This window comes from Lipotes vexillifer, unplaced genomic scaffold, assembly GCF_000442215.2.
Source record: "Lipotes vexillifer unplaced genomic scaffold, Lipotes_vexillifer_v1.1 scaffold121, whole genome shotgun sequence".
Lineage (NCBI taxonomy): Eukaryota > Metazoa > Chordata > Mammalia > Artiodactyla > Lipotidae > Lipotes > Lipotes vexillifer.
Window position 1 is genome coordinate 1,602,370 of NW_006773122.1, and position 10,932 is coordinate 1,613,301.

The following is a 10,932-nucleotide window of genomic DNA, read 5'->3' on the forward strand; positions in this document are numbered from 1 at the left end:
GCGCACGGCACATAGAGCACAGTTAAAGTAAAAAAAAAAAAAAAAAAGGGAGATGGAGGATTTGAGAGGTAATTTGCACACCCAACTGGTTTTATACCTCCAGGGTGGCTGTGACGATGGTGACTTCACTTTTCCAGGCCCACGCCTCAAAGCTGTCACAGACAAGCAGACTGTCCCAGCTGGGTGATCTGGCACCGACCCTGCAGAGTGAGGTGAGGACAGAGGAGTGGGCTCTTGCCCGGGAGTCAGAAGACCTGGGACCCAAGCCTGGCTTTCCACACACTCATGTGTGACACGGTGGGAGTCCCTCCCTCCATGTACCTCAGTTTACCCTTCTGTAAATGGCTTGTATAGGCTTGTGCTTGAAGCCTCAGCCTGCCTGCCACAGGATCACACATCAAGGTGCCCCTCGGCCTGTGGCCAGGTCACTGGGCAGCCCAGGCCAATCCTCCAACATCCTTGGGCACAGCCCCTGCCCACTCAGACCGGGGCTTCCAGCCTGCCTCCTGCCCTGACATCAGGGCATTCCTCTTCTGAGCTGTTAGCTGAACAATGTGAAATCTCTATGGGCCCTGCCCAGACACTGGCACCTGCCCGGATCCCCCGTCATCCTCTCCAAGGATGGCTCACCAGACGCTTTCAGCCACAACCAACAGGAGGAGCCCAGCGTATGAGTGCACCCAGGGTAAGAGAGAAGCCCGGAGAGGGAAAGGCGTACGCGATGTCACACAGCTGCCACTCAGGGGTCCTCCCTACCAGCCCTGGCCTCCCTGAGCTAAGGCAGGGTCCTCAAAGCGTGTCCACAGACCCTCGCGTCTGAATCTTCTAGGGAGGGGGACACTGTACCCTGGACTGAAGGAATCAAAGATGGGGGCCAGAAACCTGCATGCTTTTTTTCTTTCTACAAGCTTCCCAGGTTTTTCTTGTCCCCAGCACAATTGTGACCTCTCAGCTAAGACCTCTTCAAGGAGGAGACAGCTTAGCCGGCCTCTGGGGAAGGTTCGGATTTCAATTAAAAGAGTGAAACACGCCTTGGACAGACAGACAGCTGGACAAAGAAGCTGGTGGCTAAAGCGCACACTCTAGGAGCAGAATACAGCAGAGAAAGGCCTGAAGGAGGGGAAACCTAGTCCACGAAACACCTGAACTGATCCTTCCCCCCATCCCGCTGTCTCCCCAGGATGCCGAGGTCTGCACTCGATGCCATCTGAAGGCTGCTGATCCCAGCCTCCCTCTCCCCACAAGCTCCTCCAAGCCCCCTGGGAGAGTGAAACGTGGGGGCAGCTTCAGGAGAAATGTCCCTCTCCTTGCTTATACTGCACCGTGGGCACAACCCTCTGAGTGACTGTTTATCCGCAGCTTAAGAAGCTGCCTGGGTCAGTGGCTAAGCAGCCACAGCTTATCTGGGAGGAGGATTCTCCGGCCATGGGGCAGGCTGATCCAGAGGCTTCCATTAAATGGAATCTTCACAGCTGGTGAGGAGCAGCAATGCCCCACCTTCATTCATAAAGGAAGCACTTATTATGCTCCTGCTGTGTACACAGTCCTGAGCCTGAGCACAATGCTTCGAGGGACACAGAGATGAGTCAGACCCCCACCACCACCACCAAAGAGCCCACAGAGCAGACAGACAGGGGACCACACCACAGCGCAGGAGAGAAAGCTGGCCGTGCCTACAGGACGGGGTCAAAATTCAGACACCTGGGGGCTAGAAAGACTGTGTAAGTGTGCGAAGTGGGCGGGGGAATGGGGCAAAGAGGAGCTTACGTGCTTCATCTCCAGTAGTGGCCACTGGAGAACTACACTCAAAGTTGTATGATCTTCTCATTTTTGAAGCCAGAAGTTGGGATTCTTACGTAAAATCTCCTGTTAGCAACTAGCTCAAGATTTGGCATGGGCCAAGTAAAAGCTGCCCATGGGGCGGATGTGGCCTGCCACTTTGTGGCCTTTGTTTTCTTTAAGAGAACAGAATGAAAGCTCAGTAGATGAGACTTCCCTGTAGCCAAGGTACCAGGGAAGGCTTACTGGAAGAGGAGGCTTGGCGCTGGGCTGCAAGGATGGGTAGGTCACTCGTGGGGAGGGAGTCATGGTGGGGGAGTGTACCCGTTCAAGCCATAGGGGCCATGGGTCAAGGGTGCCACCCCCCAGCTTATAGCCTGCCTATCCCCCTAAAAAGGGGTTCCGGTCTCCACCCCCAAAGCAGGCACAGAGGCATCAGCTCTGTCTGTCCCCAGGTAGCCAGGGGAGGGGCCGCTTGCCCAGCAAACCTCCAGACTAAATCAATTGGTGGCAGAATAGCACGGGTTCGATTTCATCCCTGGAGCTTGGGGAACAGGTCAGCTAATGCAATAGCCCTGTGGGGGGAAGGGAGAGGAAGAGACAATGGAGGACAAAAGGAGGTTGAGAATCATGTCCTGCCTGGCCGGGCCCCACTGGTTACATAATCTTGCCTTAGGACAAAGCTACGTTCAAGGCACCAGTGAGGGCCTGGGCTGGGGAGCCGGCGGATGAGGAAGGTTCCTCCTCCCTCCCCTATTCTCCAACCTCGCCCTGCAGCTCCTGAAAAGTCCAACAGAGCTGCAGGTGGAGACTAAGACCCCAAGATAAGGCACTTAACAGGATCACACAGAAAATTAGCAGCAAAGCTGAAACTGATAATAATAGCAAACTTTAACCAAGTGGTTACTTTGTACCAGGCACCAGGATAAATTCTTTAAACACATTATCTTATTTGAAAGCCTCTAACACTGTGAGATAACTATTCTTATTTTCCCCATTTTACAGATGGGAAAATTGAAGCACAGACACAGTAACTTATCCAAGGTCACACAGCAGCTGGCTTAGAGGAAAAGCCAGTTTAGAGAAGCCAACAGTGGCCTCCAAGACCATACTCTGAACCACGGCACTACACTGCCACCACGCTACTTTCGACTAGAACTATATTGCCTCTCCAGCAACCTTCTCTCAAGCCTGTAGAGCATGCGTTCGGCCCCCTGCCCTCCCATCAGCACTTTGGGTGACACCAAGCCCTCTGACAACCTGATGAGACCTACAGATTCTCTCTGCAGAAAAAGAATCCACAGAAATGCCCACAAAATGTTGCAAAAGATTTTAGGGGCTTACATACACCTGCACTGGTGAGAATAGATGGATCCAGATCATGGAATACTCCAGAGATAGGAGGTAGCAGAGGAAGAGGACTCCCCCAGGTTCTCTGGTCCCCTCATGTCTGAACTTGGAGCCCAAACGGTTGGCCACTTTAGTCCACAGGCGTGGGCACTTACCAGGGCTCAGGGCCTAGTCATCCCTTCAGGGCTAGGAGAACAGAATGAACCACGATATACAATAGCCCCCGCCTCTGTACCCAGTGGGTGTGACTCACAGCTCCCAGCTGCTGGGCAGACAGTGCACAGCTGGGCCCCAGCATCTGGACGGGGGTGGCATCACCAAGCATACCACCATGCTTCCCCACCATGCAGGTCACCATCCAACAGGCACACTTCACTGCAGACTGGACCTGGCCCTGTCCTGACTCTAGCAGCTCTGAGTGTTTCCAAGAGGGGACCCTCCCCGGTCCCCGCAAGCCTCCAGGCCAGCCAAGGCCACGGGAGCAGTAAGTCGAGACAACCGCCCCTTAAAAGGCGCCGCAAGACCCAGGCTCCCATCCTAAGTCTTCTGTGCCTCACTGTGCAGCCTCAGGCGGCAGCCCCCTCACCACACCTCTTAGAGCCTCAGTTTCACCAACTGTAAAGTGGGAAGACTACCCTATCAAGTCCTTCCCAGCTCCACAGCCCTGAGTCTATAAACAATAGCACCTGAGAAACTTCACAGAGCCCTGGGATCCTGCTTTCAGGAAGTTACATAAACATCCTTCAGAGAAACAAAAGTCAAACCTAAAGACCCTTTCTTTTCTTGTAAGGATATCAAGAAGCCCTTTTTATAGTCTGACTTCCCCCATTCTACTTCCATTGTTCCAGATATCCTCTCAGGACCTAGAAAATACATTTGGTTTCCGTCTGGGGTCTGGGCTTCTTGGTGTTCTTTCTCTTGGATGCTGCCCCACCCTCCTTGGCAGCTTTCTCCCCCAGACACACCCATCTCTACCCCCAGCATTGGTCTGGGCCACTCTGAGGACTACAGCTACCCAGCCTGCCAAAGGAGGGGTGGGGGGCAGGGACAGTTTTCAGGAAACAAACCCTTTCCTTCCCTGGTCAGAACAGAGACAGCTCTGTGTCTGGTCCCAATCATGACACGGTGTGTGGCCCTGTGCGAGTCGCTGCTCCTCTCTGGGCCTCTGTTCCCCACTGAGTGATGAAGGGGCTTCTGCACTGTGTCAGGAAAGCCCTTGGGCTCCTGGACCGTACCCTGGAGACACTGAGGCAGAAGAGAAGAGCAGGGTGGACACTGGGCACTGATCTTGACACCTCTCCTGCTAGAACCAGAGAAGACCCTAGTTTTTTCTCTCCGATTCTATCTCTTGCCCTAGCTGTGGGACCTTGAAGTCAGCACTGTGCCTCTTTGTGCCTCAAATGGCCCATCCATAAGAGGAGAATGACAGTGTCTGCAGTGGAGGCCCCAACTTGGAGGCCTGAGCCCTAACCATCCCAGCACAATCCCATCACCCCCCCACCACGGTAAAGCCCAATTTACTCATTTGATAGAATATATATTTTTGCAGCTTTATAAAGCCTGCTACCCAAACACTCCAAGACAACCCTCCACCGCCCTTCTTCCAATGACATCATGTTTCCAAGCACCCCTAAAGGATTCCTAGATTCTACCTCGTTATGACTGTGTGCCCTCAGTATTTTCATCTATAAAATGGGGCCAATAATGATGTTGACCTTAAAAGATTACTTTGGGGATTACTCCAGATAAGATTACATGGAAGTGCTTATCAAGCACTGACAAGCTCTCCACAAATGTGAGCAGTTATATGATCACCATTATTAAATTACTGAGATGCTTAAAACCACTGGACTGGTGACAGCTAAGGCCCCTTGGCCCTCTTGAACCACATCTGGTCACTGTAATCACACATGCATGCACATAACCCGAGCCCCAGCACACACCCTTCTCTGAGGCAGGACCCACTCTCTGACCCCAGACCTGGCCCCAGCCCTAGAACACAGCCAGCTTGTTCCCGGTACCCATCCTTGCCACCCACAAAGCCTCCCACCTTCGAGTCTCCCAATCCCACCTTCTTTAAGTGGCCCCAGCACTGTCTCCTGTAACCATGTTGGGCTTCTGTTCAACAGAACCCCATCACTGTGGCACAAGATTGTTTCCTGGGCAGGAGAAGCTGGTATAAGACGGTGGCTCTTTGAAGACAGGGTAGAGAGAAACTGGGCTTTCCTTTGGGTCCCCGACCTTTGCTGGTGTCTGAATACGTTAAGAGCCCAAAGAAAGAAGCATCAACTTTTTTTTTTTTTTTTTTTATTTACCTAACCAAGTGTTTGTGGATGTTTAGCATGCACTGGAATCACCTGAAGAATTTAAACAGCTTGTTGGGTCCCCCTCCTCACCCCCGCCACCCCGCCCAGTTTCTGATTTAGTAGGTCTGGGGTGGGGCTAGATAATCTGCATTTCTAATAAGTTCCCAGGTAATGCCAATGTTCCTAATCCAGAGACCAACCTTGAGAACCAGTGACTTAACCTGCAGGTGAATCAGGGAGCACTTCTGGGAACAGGTGATGCTAACAGTCCTGTAAACGCACAAGCAGGAGCTGCCAGGTGTGAGGAGAGAGGGAGGGGACCTGGGCAGAGGGTGCAGCCTGAGTGAAGGCCCTGCAATGATGACACTCATTTCTCCTCACCTGGCCTCTGCCTGGGCACGCAGCATAAACCAGCAGTGGCTGCACAATAACCACAGCAAACCTCCACCGACCGACAGCCCGGACCTGCCCGGACAGGCCGGTCCTTGGTCAGCCCGCAGGTGAGGAGAATCCAAGCTACGCCTCGCAGACCAGACCTCGGCTCCCCACCACTGCTCAACCACGTGAGCACCAGGATTCTGCCCCACACCTCCAGACACAATCCCTTCCATCCTGGCCAGCTCTGTTTCCTCGTTCCCAGTGCCTCACATGACAAGTCAGTTTCATCCGACCAGAGCAGACCCCTGAAATCACCAGACCCCGATGGCAGTCCCCCGAGTCTGAACCTCTCCAGGCCGAGCCGTCCACCTTGCCGAGACTTAGTCACCGTATCTGCTAAAAGGGGGTGGTAACACTGCCCGTCTCCTACTGCTGTTGGGAGGATTAAAATAAGCTTCTTAGTCATTAACTACATCATCAAGTACAACAATAACCATAACTAACATGGACTGGGCTTGTAGTTAGGCACCTTCCCTGCATTTTCTTTCTAAATGCTGTGAGATGGGGACAATTATTATCCCCCTTGTACAGACGAAGAAACTAAAAACAGCTTGCCCAAGATCCCATAAGTACGAAGTGGCCCATCAGAGATTTGAACCCAGATCATCTAGCTCCAGAGCCTAGTTCCCAGCCTCTCCTCTATCTGTGTCCTAGTCACCCACCTTAAGTGAGATCTAGCCCAGGTCACCTCTCCCTGCCACCGTCCTCTCCCCCTTCCTGGGGCACAGGGAGGCTGAGCAGGAGGCCTCTGGAGGCTGCAGCCTCCACAGTGTCCAGTCTAGGGTATGGGTCCCTGGTCTCGAGCACAGTCACAAGGCCTGCCAGCCAGGCCAACTTATCTGGCACAAGTTTTAGATACCACTCAGTGTGGCCACCAGGGAGGACTACAGAACTTGAGCACCTTAACCTTGAGGAAAGAAGAGAAGAGGAAAAACAGGTGTAACCGAGAGAGGAAATCCTGCCAGGCTTCCAGGATAAGACGGGCAGGTCCCAAACCCTAGGCAAATTGCGCTTTCTCTCCAGGCCTCAGTTTCCTCATCCATACAAGCCTCAAGTCATTAGACAGAAAGTTTAGAAACTCAAACTCCAGAGATTCTTCCCTCTATCTCTAAAAGGACAGATCATCTCCTAGGTATAAACAGTAATTATGATAACCATTGTTAGCTTTGAAAAGCTCCCACTTACTGGGTTCTTACAATGGGTCAGGCACTGACCTACTCAATCTCCCTAGCAAAAGAGGACTGTTACGATCCTCATTTTGCAGCTGAGGAAAACGATGCCCAGAGAGATTTAGGTACTTTGATCAGGATCCCACAGTTAATGGTGGCAGAGCTGGGATGTGAAGCCAGGACTTCTGACTCCGCTCTGCAATGCTGCCCACACCCAGTGGGGCAGGAATGGGCTGCCCGCAGCCACTGCCTCCAGAGCACAGAGCCTGGAGGAGATGAGACGTGTACTGAAGGAACCGGAATTCAAAGCCAGGTGTGTGAAGGGCCCTGTAGAGGCCCAGATAACAGACTGTGCACATGGAGAGCAGGGAGCAGGCAGCGCGAGCTCCGCGGAATTAGGAAGAGGTCACACTGGAGCTGGGCACTGGCTGGGGGGGATTTTGGGGTGGGTGAGGGTAAGTGACTGGGGTGCAGCACCCTCACTGTCAGCAGAAATGTGGAGGCCGGAAGGGATAGGGCGCACACAGGGAGGGAAAAGTGGCAGGTTCTCTTTGAGGGTTGAGGGGCACTGGGAGGTGAGGCACTGTGGTCACATAGCAGGCCACCTCCCACGCCTTGGCCTCAAATAAATAAATGCTCATTTGCAATGCACATTTTAAAATTAGACTAATCCAATCTGTATCAACAAATAAAAGAGGTAGGAATAAAAAGGGGCAGGAGGCAACTTGACACAAACCCTCCTTCATCGAGATAAGAGCTTCAGGCCTCTCTGTAACACCTTGGGTGACAGACTGGCTTTAGCCCTGAGGCCACACAGTCCAAGACATCCACATCCACCCCTTCCTCTAAGCTCCCAACCTCCAAGCTGAAGCTGATGGACAGAGCTTTGTGCCAGCCCCACAGGGAGGAGAAGGCACCTTGGCTTCTGACCCCTCAGGCCGAGAGGCCCGGCTTTACCCTCTAATGAGGGGAAGGAGGGGGACGGCCCTGCCCCCCAGCCCACGCACCCCACCCCTCCCACTCCTCACTTTCAAATCCATCAGCCCTTTCCTCCAGCCCCTACTGATTCAGCCTGACCCGTGATTCAGACTTGTTTCCTCACATTTGAGGAACGAGAGACTGAACCCATTTCACAGACTGAGAAATGAAAGCAGAAGGTTCCAGTCCTCTGTGAAACCACAGTCCCTGGCAACCCAGACCTTGGTGGCTGATCCAGAAATTCTGAGGGGCCCCTCAAAGGTCAGCTGGGCTGAGTGTTTTCCATGGGGCAAGGGCTCTCCCAGGCAGAGCGCTGCAGGGGAACTTCCAGAAGGGGCAGCTATGCAAAGCTATGAGAAAAACGGAGTAGAAGTGGGCCGAGCACCACCCCAAGATTCTCGGGCGAAAAGGGAACTGAGAGAGGTCACCCAGGCATGACCCTCCAGTACATGCCTCCGGCACCCTCTCCAACTCTCTGGCCTCTTTGCATATACTGTCAGCAAGGGAGACCTTGCTGCCTCCCCAGGCAGTTAATTTCCGTTAGCTTCACTGTCACCCTTGGTGTTGTCTCTGCCCTTGAGAGCCACACAGGACAGGACTATGCCCTCTGCCAGTAGACAGCCCTGCAGGGAATTGAAAGCAGTGACACTGCCACTTAAGGGTCCTTCCCCAAACCCTAGACCACCTGTGATGACCCTATCCCCAAGATACCTACAGAGTCCTGCAGCCTCCCTCTCCTTCCCTCTCAGTCCCATGGCCTGAGTCAGACCTTTGGTCAACTTTCTGCCAGACCACAATTAGCATCATCTCTGAGCTGGTCTCAACCCTGCCAGTCTCGGCACCATCTTTGGCCAAACGACCCCTGAGAGGAGCAGCACAACAGGGCAGAAACCGTTCAAGCCTGGGTTCAAACACAGTTCTGTAAGTGACTCGACCCCTCGGAGCCTCCACTTCCTCATCTGAAAATGGGGTGGGGCTGGGGGTGGCCAGCAGCAGCTACTTTGCAGGGGTATTGTGAGGTCTCAATGGAGCGTCTGTAAGGAGCCTGGCACAAGACACAGTAACAGGCATCGACTCAACGGGCTGCTTACAACCCTCTGTCCTCTCCACCAGCCACAGACTGAAATCCAAACCCCCGAGGAGGACACTGCAAGCTCCCCACGACCCCATCTTGCCTCCCACAGCCCCCTTTCCCACTGCCTGAACCCTCACAAACACTTCCTCCCCCAGGAAGCCCTGTCGACATTAACAACCAGAAGAGCTTTTCCCCTCCACTGACCTTCCAAAGCCCATCTATCACTGATCACATCCTGCCTCTTCGCCATCACTTGATCCTTGCCTTCCCTCCCCTGTCAGATTAGTGGCCTCTCCAGCCAGAAAGCAGGAGCATCTCACCTCATTTCATTTCCCAGTCACCCCCATCCACAGACATTTTCCATACATATTTAACAAATTACCCTAACGTTCCATTTCAAGTAAAGAATGTCCAAGTCCTCCAAACAGTCCAGATATTTCAAGCCATACCTAAAACCAAATTCCAAGCCAGGAGAAGTCTGCCCAGTCTCTAGGGACTCGCAGGCCTGGCTTTGACCCCAAAGTACAGAAGATGGGTCAAGCAGGCCTGAAGCCCAGGGCAGAGAAAGCTCTGGGCTGCTAAGACCAGAGTCCACTTCTAAGTGTCTCACGTGCAGGGTCTCTCAGGTGGCCCCTAGGTCAACCCCCAGCCTATTTCATATTCTTAACCACATCCTCAACTTGTGATTGTAAAACTGTTCTTTGTATACCCCTTGTGATAGGAGACTCACTATCCATCTTTTCATTCTTGCCGGCTCCTCCTCCCTTCACCTGTTGATTCTCTTGCTCTGATCTCAAGGAGAGTCTGACCACACGCCTAGGGTCATCCCCATCCCTCAGGAATCTTTTCAGCCCCTCCACTCAATCCCCCACATTTCTGAGCCCCCTTAAAGTCTAGCTAAGCAGTGGAATTTCCACTCTTGTTCCTACCAGCTGGCAGTGAACTGTCAGCCCAGGAGGACCCCCCTATTCTCAGGGCCCAGGAAAAGCCGATGGACACTGCAAATTCCAGAAGCAGCACTGGCACAGCGCTCAGAGAAGTTAGAATAGTAATGCACAAACTTTCCTCTCCCCAGGACTTTTTTTCACTATCTGCTCCCACTCCATTGTTTTAAGATGTCATTCACTAACTAGCAATTTGTTCTCCATTTTTTTAGAAATTACTCAAGGCCCCCACTCAGAGCCTGACCCACAGTCATAGGATGGTACCCCCACCAAAAGGCTAGGCCGGCACAGGGCACTAAGGTGAGTGAAAGTCTGGGCCACCCCACATTCACTCCTGGGCTATTTACATGGAAAATGCATGCCCTAGGCTCAGAGACCCATACACGCATGCATTTTCCATGAGGATTCTGCAATGGAGACACGTGCTCAAAGTCCACCCCTCATTACTGTTCTCAAGGACCCTCGGGGCTGGGGCATTACTTTTGCAATGAGGACCCTGCTGATGAGTCACACAAGAGGACACCTGCGATATAAATCCCATCACCCTAAGGGCTCCACTCCTGGCCCTACCTCTGCCCCCTGCTGATCTGAAAGTGACCTGGTCTGGATGGAGCAGAAAGGCTCTTCGGTCCCCTGGGTGCTGGGGAGAGGTCTGTTGACAAAGCCACAAGCTGTCCCCAGCCAGAGCCAGGGAGCACTCTTCCCTGCACCACCCATACTATGAAAGCGTTCCTACCACGGACCCAGCCAGCAACAGAACTTGGACCCTTAACGGAGCTCCAGGCCCGGGCTCCAGCTGCCCACAATAACAAGAGCCAGGGCACAAGACCTCAGCCCACACCAGTACCAGACAGAAGGAGCATCACCTGGGGGTAAGGGTAAAGGGAAGAGCG

General features: G+C 53.1%; 1 protein-coding gene across 1 annotated transcript in view; it reads right to left on the bottom strand.

Annotated features, from left to right (window-relative positions):
* The window catches only part of NDST1 (N-deacetylase and N-sulfotransferase 1), a 67,274-nt gene that overhangs the window by 54,490 nt on the left and 1,852 nt on the right, over positions 1–10,932 (bottom strand). The gene's annotated exons all lie outside the window — the stretch shown is intronic.